This window comes from Malania oleifera, chromosome 4 (genome assembly GCF_029873635.1).
Source record: "Malania oleifera isolate guangnan ecotype guangnan chromosome 4, ASM2987363v1, whole genome shotgun sequence".
Classification (NCBI taxonomy): Eukaryota; Viridiplantae; Streptophyta; class Magnoliopsida; order Santalales; family Ximeniaceae; genus Malania; species Malania oleifera.
In genome coordinates this window covers 99099968-99112837 of record NC_080420.1, presented here as the reverse complement: position 1 = coordinate 99112837, position 12870 = coordinate 99099968, and positions in this window count along the sequence as shown.

The following is a 12870-nucleotide window of genomic DNA, read 5'->3' as shown; positions in this document are numbered from 1 at the left end:
TCTGGTATTGTATATAAGTTAAGTATATTATAGTTTCCGTTAGTTAGATGACATGTATATATAAACAGGTAATTTCTCGGTACCTATGGGTTTAGGTTGACTTTGACTATGTTCTATGGTATCAGAGTATTTTTAGTATGTGAAAAAAAATATATAGCAGAAATTTGAGGTCGTTACACCTTTGATCAAATTCGTTTCCACATATGTTTTAAATAGCATGTGAATAAATGTAGGGATAGTGGGATTAGGCTAAGCTTACAAATTCACACACTTGTTCACAAGCCTTCTACGTGGGCTTTACCTTTTAGGATTAGAATGAAGCACAATACCATTAGCCCTCATGAGACTTGGTCTTTTGGGGGGCGCAAACCACTCCGCTTAGTTTGAACTTTGTCCAAGCCCATTGGATGAGGATAGAGGGCATGCTGGGAACCTGTTGTTAATAGGGATTAGTGCTTGACCACACAAAATTATCCATAAGATTCCCTCCTTAGGATAGAGCCTTGAAAAACCCTGCAAAATAGATGGATCCACCTGGGGTTGGGATAGGAGCCTTATCATTCTCCATATGATTTTATCCAGTCTTTTGTATATACGTTTTTGTGTTGTGTCATGTATCTTGCATCCATTTTAGACATACATACCACTTAGCCAATATTCTAGAAAAGACCAATTCATGCGTGGAAGATTCAGATTTTATCTCCCAAGGTACCTTGTACCCAAAAATGGAAAATAGATCAATCCTACACAAGGAAAAAAATTTTGAAACAAAATCATTCAATTAACTAAGAGATTTTTGAAATATCATTGCAGGAGGGAAAGCATGATTAGGGTTTACCTGAAAGGAAACAAGGAAAAATGGTAAGTTTAGGAACTTCCTAAATTAACCAAGGCCTAACCCTAATATGTGATAGAAGGACTCCTATGGCATATGTTTGTAGGTTTCCCCCAAGAAAGCCTAAGCCTGCACTGAGCCCAATAGTCCAAACCATGAATCCCCAAGCCCAATAGTGAGACCACGACCCATTCTTTCAAAAAATAAAGCTGGTCCAATCCTTTTCAAGCAACTGGGCCCAAGCTTGATTTTTAAAAATCCAAATCCAGATTTTAAAAAGTGGGCTTCGACCCTATTACTTAAAAATCTAGGCCAATATTTTTAAGCAATCCAAACCTAACTCTTTTTAAACCCGGGCCTGAATCCATCAGAAAATTGCTTGAAGCCCATGTTTTAAAGCACTCAAGGTCTAATTGCACATCAAAGTCCACAAGCTTGCATTGAACAAATCCAATGGGATTGACTTGCTTGGGTCAACCCCAAACCCAGATTATAACCTGGTCATTCGCAGAACATTGGGTACAAAAACCATCACTAGGGAAAGGAATGATTAAGGGAGGAATTGAATTAAATGGTAGTCCATCAAGGTTCAGTTTAATTTCAAAGTCTATCATTAGTTGATAAGGTTTTTCCCAGAATTATGGAAAAGTGGTTATTTAGGTTGCATTGCATGCATACACTTCAAGAATAATTTCATGCATGGCCCTGCATAAGAGTTTCTTCTCCAACGGGTCATTAATCACATCCCAATTTTTTGTAAAATCAGTGCGCCGAGGTGGTAGAATCAAGATTCGGGATTCCAACATTGAACAAAGAAAGGACAATCCCTCTATATCCTTATAATTCCAAACGAAATTTAGAATCATGTGGAAACAGTTGGAAATCCGCATAAGAGCTCTTGAGTAAAGTCATGAGAAGATCCATCAAGATGTTTGGCAGATTAAAGATTAGATGAACAAGTTATTGAGATAGCCGCCTCTTCGAGCAAAACTACGCAATCTCCAAAACATGCAGTTGAAATTGAGCCTTTGTTTCTACCGCGATCTACACCTCTTAGTGAGCATCCATTATCACAATCGGCGAAGTTGTTAGCTGGTTTGGGCCCAATACAATACACATTTATCCTAACGACTCAGGATCCAGGATTCCAACTAAAGGGAATCGTACCAGCACCGTCAATCATCAACCTTGAAGTCCAAGAAGGGGAAAAAGTTGAAGAAATGAATATAAAACAAACCCCTAGTTCGAAAATGAATCATGAAAATGAAATGGGGCAAGAACAGTTACAAGAGGAAGCAAACATGGGTGATTCGATGGACGCTTTTGATCCTTGTTTAGGGCCGAATTTGGTTTTACCCTTGAAGTTCAAATTCCCAAACTTTGTGAAGTTTAATGGCCCTAGATGTCTGTTAGCTCATTTGGGGATGTATTTCCAGAAGATGGCTACGCATTCTGACAATGATAATGTGCTTATCCATCCCATTTAATTAATTTTTAATTAATTAATTAATTAATTAATTAATTTTTGAAATCATTATTATCTATTATTGTTATCATTGTTATTATTTTTAAGCTTTGTTTTATTTTTTTTTATTTTTTTATGAAAAAGGAATTAAGTTTAAATTTCGAAACTCATGTAGACCCCACATAGTCTTATGGATCCATCCCACATAACTTCGAGACTCAGGTGGGCCCTATGTAACTCCAATAGTCCTCACACGTTTTTATGGATCCTATACAGCTTCAGGACTCATGTGTACCTCACACAGCTTCGAGACTCATGTGGGCCCCGCCTAGGATACTTATATTATTATTATTATTATTATTATTAGAAATTATGTCAGTTAAAATATTATTTTATGTATATGTACTTATTTACGTGTACAAACAGTGTCTACCCTATTTATTCTATGAAATTCCATTTTGACCAGACCAACCTCGAAGGAGCGACTAAGTTACAAGGATCTCTAAGCACTCGCTAAAACAATGTCTTTCTTGGGCATCAAATATGGAATCAAGGATCCTAACAGAAAGTACCCTCGTATCAAATGACCATTTTTATTATTATTTTGCTTTAATTAATGGTATATACATTTTTGGGGTCATTATATCCTCCTCTTCTTATAAGAATTTCTTAAAATTTGATAATTTTAAAAAATTGAGTACTGTATTTGCAGTCTTGGTTTGAAAGATTTGGTTAAGTCTTATTATAGGACCAATTTGGCAGAATATTTGTCTAAGAGACTAAAGTGAGAATCGTTGGTCTAATAGGGGTTGAAGTGGAAGAACTCAGAAAAGGATTGAACAAAAATTTATATATATTCACACACACACATACATATCTCATAAAATACAATAAAATAAAATAAAAATGAAATAAATCCAGCCTTTAGAGCCTTAGCTAAACGTCAACATCTATTAAAGTGCTAGCGGTGTCACTAATGTCTGCCTGGGTTCTTTCTAGGCGGCGTTGACCTCTTGTAATGTCGCCAGCTTGGGTCGGAAAAAGGGAGAGAACACCCGTTTGTTTAGAAAGAAGGAAGTGCTACCCTCTTCCCTTTGTGGCCTACGGTGGGGATGCTTGTAACGAGCCATCAGTTGCTCGTACATGAGTATCAGCGCTTTTGGATCTATTGACAATGGTGGAGTATACCAGCATTATCAAAAACCTTTAATGTGGTGACTACAGTGTTGACATTGTAGGGGGTAGGACTCATTGGAGTGATATTAGTTGTAAGCTTCATAGACATAATATTGCCGATATGGATGAGGGTACAAGTAGTTGAGAAAATGGCGAGGGCACTGCTCGGGGCGGTAGTGGCGGAGGAGGTAAGATGGATAATTGGTGGGGCAGTAGTTGAACTGATGGCCTCTTCAATTGATCCCCACCTATGCCTACGATTCTCAAACCAAAAGTGTACATTCTTTGGCTCGATCGGACCATAACGTCAAAGTCATGCTGCAAGCAAGATAGCTCGCTCCACAGAAGGGAGTTCCCCTTGACTACTACAAAAGGCCTCCTCTAGAATCCCCAACTGTTCCTCGCTGGGTTTCCAACTTTGGATTGGTGATCTAGTTCTATTTTTTGCAACTTTGGGAGTTGGGTGGTTTGGAAACATTTTTAGTTGAGTAATGAGACAACTAAGAGGAAAGTTGGGAAGAGCTAACTTCTGCTAATCGAAATGCAGTTGTTCAAGATGGTAGAAAGTCGTGATGCTTAGATGTTAGCTTTGGTGTATTCCCAAGGGGGGGTGAATTGGGTATTTGAAAATTATCGCCTAGGTCAATCGGTTTAACAGCTGTATTACTCAACCTAGGGTCTGTCTATGCAATTATAAACTCAATCATTCACAATAGTAAAATATAAACATTCATGTGCAGGAATTTAAAATGCAGAAATTAAAAGCACGCACTAGAAATGTTATCGGGGTTCGGCCAACTGTGCCTACGTCCCTGCCTCTAACTCGCAAGCCTGAGGATTCCTCTAAAGCTCACTTAATGGGTGGAACGACACCGATTACAACCAGGTCAGTTAGCACAGGGCTGACCTCAACCTTTACAAATTCTCCTTGCGGGACGAAGAAGACCCTAACAATCCTTACGGGTTGGATTACAGCCCCCTTAGGCCACATCTGGAATATAACCGTATTTTTCACAACATAATTGGTACAATGATTATGCTTTTCAAGTAAAGAAGATATGTACCCAATATAATCTATCACATGCACATCAACAGTATAGGTAACGTAAGCTCAGTGATGTGAATATATGTGCAAATAACACTCAATGAGATATGATCACAATAATGTTCAAGAGTGTTCTAAACAAACTGTTTCTTTGAAACAAGTTAATATCAAATCCTAATGTTCAATCAGAGTTTCAAAGATGCTTAATCAAATATTCAAACTAACTCAAAACATTTTCCTTCAATGTAATGAGTTCAAGAGTAGTTTGAAAAAATATTATAACTTGTATACAATGTTTTTGCACAACCAAATCAAAGTTAAGGGAATCTTGCATTGACAATGCAAAGATCCCTAAGCTTGTTAGTTTATCCCAACAAAAGATTTATAATATTGAAATCTATGGGATAAACTTAACTAAACTCTCCCAAAATCAATCAATCAAACAAGAACAATGGGAGTATTAGTAATGCCTAATATACACTAGCACAATCAATACGCTCTCACATTACTAAAATGTATCAAGGGAATGAAGATATGAGAGTATTTGGGTAAGAATAGGATTTTGAAATAGAGAGCATTTTTGTTAATGATTTTATGCTAATCACCCCCTAATCCACACAAATGAACCCATATGTATAGGCCAAGACCAAAATATAACTATTTAGGACCGATAGGGAATTCTTAGAAAAGTTTAAAAATACTTAGGAAATGTTAAACTCGTTTAACCCTTATTTACCTCAGTTAAAATAAAATAACTCGAGAAGGTTCGGGTGGCTGAACCGAGGTTCAGTCGCCCGGCTAGACTCAATTTTAAAAACCCTTAAAATAAGTTCAGCAGCCCGAGTTTTGGTACGATTGCCCGAACAAAAGTCAGTAGCATTTTGTTCATAGGTTTGGGTGTCCAGTCCTAGGTTCGGTAGCTTGAACACACGTGTTCGGTTGCCCAGGGCCTATTTTGAATTGATCTACTCGGCAGCCCCGAGTTGGTGAAAAGGTCACATCTTGGGGTTCGATCACCCAAGGGAGATAGAGTCTTTCTTGGTTTGGAAGCCCGAACAGAAATCAAAATGTTGACTTCCCAACAGTTCGGGCTCCTGAGGTGAAATGAACCCTTGGGTTTCGGTCGCCCGAGCCCTCTCATTTTATACTTATCTTGTTCAGTCCATTTCAAATTGATCCTCTATTTGACAAGATATTGTGGGGATATATTAGTGTACATGTGTGGGGACCTAAAGTCTCACTAAGGTCTTTTCAAGGGCCATTTTGAGATAATCTCAAAAATTCAGCGTCGGTCGACCAAGAGTGCCCTAAGGTCATTCGGTCCCTGTGGTCAATCTACGGTCATTTTTGAGCTTATAAAACCTACATGCATGACATGTAAAGATTATTACAGACTGATATAAATTATTATAGACCCAAATAATATAAATTACAACAAGAAATAATATTTAGGGTCTTCAGGCTTTACTTCGTGTGCCATTAATTGATTTGCTAATATAAACCAGCACACAAACTTAAAAGCTATCAAATATTAGAGTATTTGTCATTATCAAAACCGAGTGTGACTTATAAGGTCAACATTAGAGTTCGAGGAGGGCTGACCTTTTTTATAGGGGAATGGTTGCATGTCGTGTAAATCAAGGGAGAGCGATGTGTGCCGCGAGAATCGAGAGAAAATGATGAATGCCGCAAATATCTAAAGAGTGATGCGTTTTGCAAAAATCGAGAGAGAGCAACATGTGTCGCGAGAATTGAGGGAGGGTGATGTGTGCCGTGAGCGACGTGTTTTGCCAAAATCGAGGGAGAGCAATGTGTGTCGCGAAAATCGAGAGAGAGAGAGAGAGAGAGAGAGAACAACGCATGCTGCGAAAATCAAGCGAGCGACGTGTATTGCAAAATTTGTGGAATAAAGGTTCTGTTCATGTTTTTACATCTTTATTAATGCTTTAACTATAATTAATCTCATCCTTAAGTCACCACTTGGGTGGGTGGCCTAGTGGTAAGGAACCAGCCGTGTATCCATGTGATCGCGGATTCAAGTCCCTACTTTACCCAAGTGGTATCATGCCCTAGCCTTGCTTTGGGGGTAAGTGATTTACAGTCGATGATTCTCACCCACAAAGCTATTTTTATTTATTTATTATTATTAAGTTACTTTGATTCTACCTATGTATTTTTTTTTTGTATAAGGAGCTCTATTCTAATATATACTACTGTGGATAACCCTCGTCAGGGATGGTTAATTTCCCCAACTATCTTAGAAGAAGGAGCCTACAATAATTGAATGATGAACTTGAATTTTTATTTGAATTTAAATATAATACAGTAACATTTAAATTGTATTTAATTCCTTATAAACTAATACAAAATTTAAAATTAAAGATTTCGTCAAAATCTATATTCCTAAATCAAGCTTAAATATTTGGATGTGAACTGAATATGTAATGTGAAAATACATATTCATATTCAACTTGCACTTATAAATGAATTTTGGATAAAGTCAAATTTCAGAACAGACTATTTGTTCATATCTATTTGTATGTGTAGTGCCTCCAAACCCAGTAGGGTCTAAGGTGCTACTTCCTATAACTATATTTTAGCGAAAATAGTAACAGCGAAAATAAATAAAAAAAAGATATTATTATATTATTATATTTATATAGTTGATTAAATTTATAAATATGAAATTTTAAACTGTTGATGCATCTGATCTAGAAATTAATTATGGATCATCAATATATGTGTACATGTTTCTACAAACATAAATAATTTATTTAAACTGATTGACGTGTCCCCTCAATAATACTATTATTTTTTTTAGAGAACATAAAATTGTTACCTGTCATTGGGAGCCTCCTCGTTAATCTCATTTCCTTCAATATTCACGTTACTATCTTTAGGGTCCATTTTTAAACAACAACAAAATGTCATTTTAAATTCATAAATCTATTGTTAACGCATAATAATACAATAGGTTGAAAAAAAATATCCTAAACTACCCAGTCCTACCTACATCATGATTTATACCTAAACTCTGGTAAAATCTATATGCAAGAGTATGCAGGACCTGTATCCTATTCTTTTATACCAATTGTAAGGACCCGAACCTGAGTGGGTTCCTACATATTAATTTTTCAGCGGATGCAATAAATTTCAATTATCTTTATTACCAGAACACTAGTTAGTTTTATTAAATATATATCTCGAATATTAAAATTAAAATTTCTAAAATTGTAAAATACACAAACATATTCTAAATTTTATTATATTAAATTTTTATTCTACTCTACTCTTTCTGTGACCCCCCGATTTTCGTATAATTTTTTTTCATAAACAATAATAAATAAATTACACGTCATCGACAACATCTATAAATCGGTCATGTCAACAATCCTACTATCATTCATACGACTTGACCCGCACTGGGTACTGGGTAAAAAGTTATTTTATTTATAAAACCTAAGAGCGGAAGACAGTATATTCATATCATCCAGAATACAATATCCAGAGTACTAACATACATATTTACACAATACTATCTCATACCCAAAAACGATACAACCCTAGGGAATCACTGTAACGACCCGAATAATAATGAAATTTAAATAATAAAGAGGGAAGGAAATGGAATCAGTAATAGAAGGAGGTAGCTAACTTCGTCGACGACATTGCATTTTGGAAGTGAGAATTCCAAGAAAATTTCCCAGGCCTCGTCAACGAACACAGGGGTTTTGTCGACGAGGGTTCTTCAGGATCTCGTCGACGAGGTCCCATCTCGTCGATGAGAAGATACCGAGAGAGGATTTTTGGGATGTCTGAAATTCATCGACGAGGGTGCAGGTTCATTGACGAACTTTCTATAGGACTCGTCGACGAGGTGACATGGCTCGTCGATGAATCCCGCAGTATAAATAGCCCTAAACTTATTTTAATCACAGAAATTCGGCCGCAGTCTCTCTCTTTCCTTTCCCCTACGGTTCCTCCCTCTTCTCTCTTTGATTCCAGCCCCGTCAGTTGCCGAATCAATGATCTGAGGCCACCACGACGCTCTTGGTGAAGTTCTCTGCAAGTGTGCCGGAACGGATCGTCAGTGGGATGAAGTTAAAATTCATCTTAAAACCAAGGTAAGACCTTTTATTCGGAATTTGACTTTCCAGTAGTTGTAGGAAATGTTGTAGACGTAGAAATAGTGATGTTTTGTTTTAGGACATATGATTTTCAGGGTGTTGAGTGGAGAACCCTGCGGGTGTAGGACCCATCTCAGTAGGGGGATTTTAGCAGAAATCAGGTAAGGGAGATATGCTATACTAGGTAGTTTTAAAATAATTTCCAGTATGAAATGTATATTTTTACTAGGTTATTATTCACAGTAGGATTTTATACAGTTTATTAATTATGAATATTATGTATTAAATTACTGTGTGGCTTGAGAATACATATATAGTAGAGAAGCATTACAGTATTTTTCAGGATATGTTTTACAGAATATATAGCTAGTGGATATGTTTTATAATAATTACAGAATACCATTATTATACACTTTTCAGTATCATGATTATACAGTTTTCAGTACCATGACTTACAGAATACAGTTCAGTTCAAAAATACAGTTGACATAGTTACAGTTTATTTCAGTGTCATGGTTAATACAGTTATTTTCAGAATCATGGTAAATCAGATAGTTGTATATAGAAATATATTATATAGTATCAAATCCTGTTGAACCCTACAGCAGAGCACGGTATCGTAGCTACAAATATTCAGTTCAAAGTGTAACCACCTATTTAGATAATACGTGGTAGTAGGTCGATCGTGCCAGACGTGGACAGATTCCCCATCAGATATGGGTTGAGGAGTGGCCGATCTGACTGAGGGAGTATAGTGGTTTACTCTGGTCGACCAGCCAGGGTAGATCCCGCGTACGGGCTGCACAACCCTGTCATGAGGGGTTAAATCATTACACACAGTTATCTACAGGGAAGTTTTCAGTTACTATTATGTATATACAGATTTACAGAGACAGAAAGTATACTTATTTATATTAGAAGTATTTGGAGTAGAAACTTAAAATACAAATATGTTAAGTAACATGAAAATGGGGATGGGTTCTATTACTTGTACTGTATTTACAGGTTCAGTTATACATGATTTTTATAGTAACAAATTTTCATAGTATTGTAACTCATTTTCCACACACTAGCAATAATATATTTCGTCTTACTGAGTGTTGGCTCATCCCAATTACTTTAACATTTTTCAGGTGATCCAGGTAGGCGAGCAGATCAGGCTCGCAGATAGAGGGGCCTCAGCATTGGCCTGACAGTAGTGTGAGTATTTTTAGGAGTATTTTCGTATAGCTCTAGCTAGTTGAGAGTGTCCTTGAAAATAGACATATATGTATATTTTGGGAAACATTTTAGCACTCTGGTATTGTATATAATAATATATGGTTATGTTTATTTGATTTCTGCTTCTCGCTGCTTAGGTTGATGGTTGGATTTAATTCAGCTTGGTATTAGAGCATTGTAAATTTTACAGTGTATGAAAAAAAAAAAACCCAAGTTGAATAGTAGGTCGTTACAATCACACCTCCCTAGTCCAAACTCACCCTGTATATTAGGGTTCCAGCTCCCTACTATCACGGAGCTCTATCACCCGGTCGGTCTCTGTTCCCTAAAAAATTTAGATAAATTAGGTGAGACACATCTCAGTAAGAAGGAATAAATTATTTACAGTTTGTGACCATATGAGTTCAGTTATAACATGCTTTACTTTTCAAAATAACATTTCATCTGAGCACGCATGCAATTCACATCAACTGCATTCGTCATGCAGAAGGCATTCTAAACTAAGCATGCATTCTAGTAGTTCAATCAACAACTCATAAAAGAAATGAACTATCCAATAGATGATATGAGCAATAGCTAACAATGGATAGTTATGAGATTAGTGCAGAGTTGTTCTCACAAAGGCATACATGCATACAAGCATAATTAAAAATTGAGAGCATTTAATGAATATAGTTATGAAGGAATATATGCTCCCCCTGAGTTATGTGCTAATTCATTTTATGCCTTTTCTTATTTTTCAGGTTCTTTAACCAAGTGTATTAAGATTTTCAATGATATATATCATGGCTTTAGATGCATTCAGCTTAGGGGACCAAAAGGTCACAATAGATATTTCTTTAAGAGTTCTAAGCTTATATTTGCTTCTTTTCTTATGATTTACACTACGTGAGAGGCCCTAGGTTCAAATGGCTTTGAATGTTAAGGTTCATGCATAGGTTTCTTTGAGTTTTGTTCTATCATCTAAATTGAAACCTATATTAATCATTTTAGCCATTTAACTTAATTCACAAAGTTGAAGCTCTAAATGATTTGATTTAATGTTTGAAAGCTCATAAAAGAAATTTTGGATTTATACTCTTGAAAAATTAAAATTTAAGTTATGTTCAAAGAGTATTTATTATGAATGGACATGTTTCAAAATATTTGCATGGAAGAGGATATGTCCAAACCATTTAGACAAAGAGCAACTAGAAGCATATGAGTTTTTGAATATTGCTCTTTGGTGATTGGAAAGTATGCTTTAGATATGATCACACTTTTAGAGTAAGGATACGAACCAATGAGAGGGTGGATCTTTACCTGATGTGATCGTGGTTGGTAAAGATTCCCTGTGGAGGATACGATGAACCAAAATTAGAAGATTTTTATATTTTAAGCACACAAGGGAATATTTTGATTAATCAATGAATAGTGCTCTAAGCCTAGAGTGATGACTAAATTATGATTTAGGCTTTTAAGTTCAATGATGGGTTTAGGATTGAATGATATATAGTGTGAGATGGACTCCCTAAACCACAAGCTTGTGCAATAGACAATGTATGCTTAACTTAAGATATTCATATTTAAGCCTAAGTTAAGCAATTCGAAATTTAAATACAAGGCAAACATGTCATGTCCATTTGGAAGTGGATTTTTACTCAAGCCGCCAATAATTTCATATTTTAACCAATGAATATATATGCATCAGGTTCAGGTTGGTTATATACTTGGATTTGCAGATTGGTTTGATTTTTCAAAATACTTAGTATGTAAGATTTTAAATAGTGGACATATACTAAGGTTTTACATTTTCAACCCTCAACCACTTCCTAAACCTTTGGAAGACGCTACCCCCTATAGCTAATCCTAACTTCTAAGGAAAAATTATGTAATCATGTAATTCCTGTTTGAGCAAATTCTTCCTTGAATTTCAGGGGGTTTTCTTTCTTAACAACCCATATCATTTTTTTACCTTTTATTCTTGATGGGTTAGGAGTTGGTGGTACTTTGACTTTCCATACTCGTTTGGGTTTCACACCTTTTCTTTTAAACTGGCAATCAAAGTTTACGTGCCTCTTCTTTTTACATAAAACACATGTGGTGTGAGTGTATGGACCGGAGGAGGTACTAGCATAATGTTTCGATTCTTTTACAAATTATCCCATGTATAGGTTCTTCCTTTTCTTATTTCAATTCCATTAAAACCTATACCCTCCTTATCTAAGGTCATCTTTTGCGAGCCTACCAATTTATCAAAATTTTCTTTGCCTCTAGTGAACGTGTAGATGATCTTAGATTGGTCTTTTATTTTCTTTTCTAGATCTTGAATTTTTTAGTTTTTCAATTCTTTGCAAGCATCCTGAAGTTTCATAAATTCTTTAGACATTATGGATATGAATATGAAGATCCTTTTCATTTTCAATTGTAAGTTGGGATCTTACGTCTTTAAGCTCTTTTTGCAGTGTAGCATTCTTGTTTTCCAAATTCATGATTTTCAAATCATTCTTGTTTTTCAAAACATTGTAGTGTCCTAGTGTTTTAACAAGAGACTTATGAGTTCTAATATATTCAACTTGCAATTCCTCATAAGTAGGCATGCTTTCACTATCAATACTATCACATGATTCAGTATCAGATGCATCATTTAATTCATCACATGAATCATTACCAAATTTATCTACTAAAGCAGAAGGAACAGAGATAACCTCATTATATGTTAAGGCAACAAAGCGCTGGTTACCTCCTTCAGGATTAGTAGGGCTTGAGTCACACGGAGAGATCACATTGTTTTGCATAGGTGCTCTATATCTCCTCTCAAGTTCATCCCAAATCTTCTTAGCATTACTGCATGCCATAACCTCACATAAAACATTAGAATCTAAAGCATGCAGTAAGGTATTCATGGCATCAAAATTTACTTGCACTAAGTTCCTATCATGATCATTCAATTCATATTCAAATTTAGGAACACTAGTATAACCAGTAGATTTCATAGGCACACAATCATCCTGATCAATGA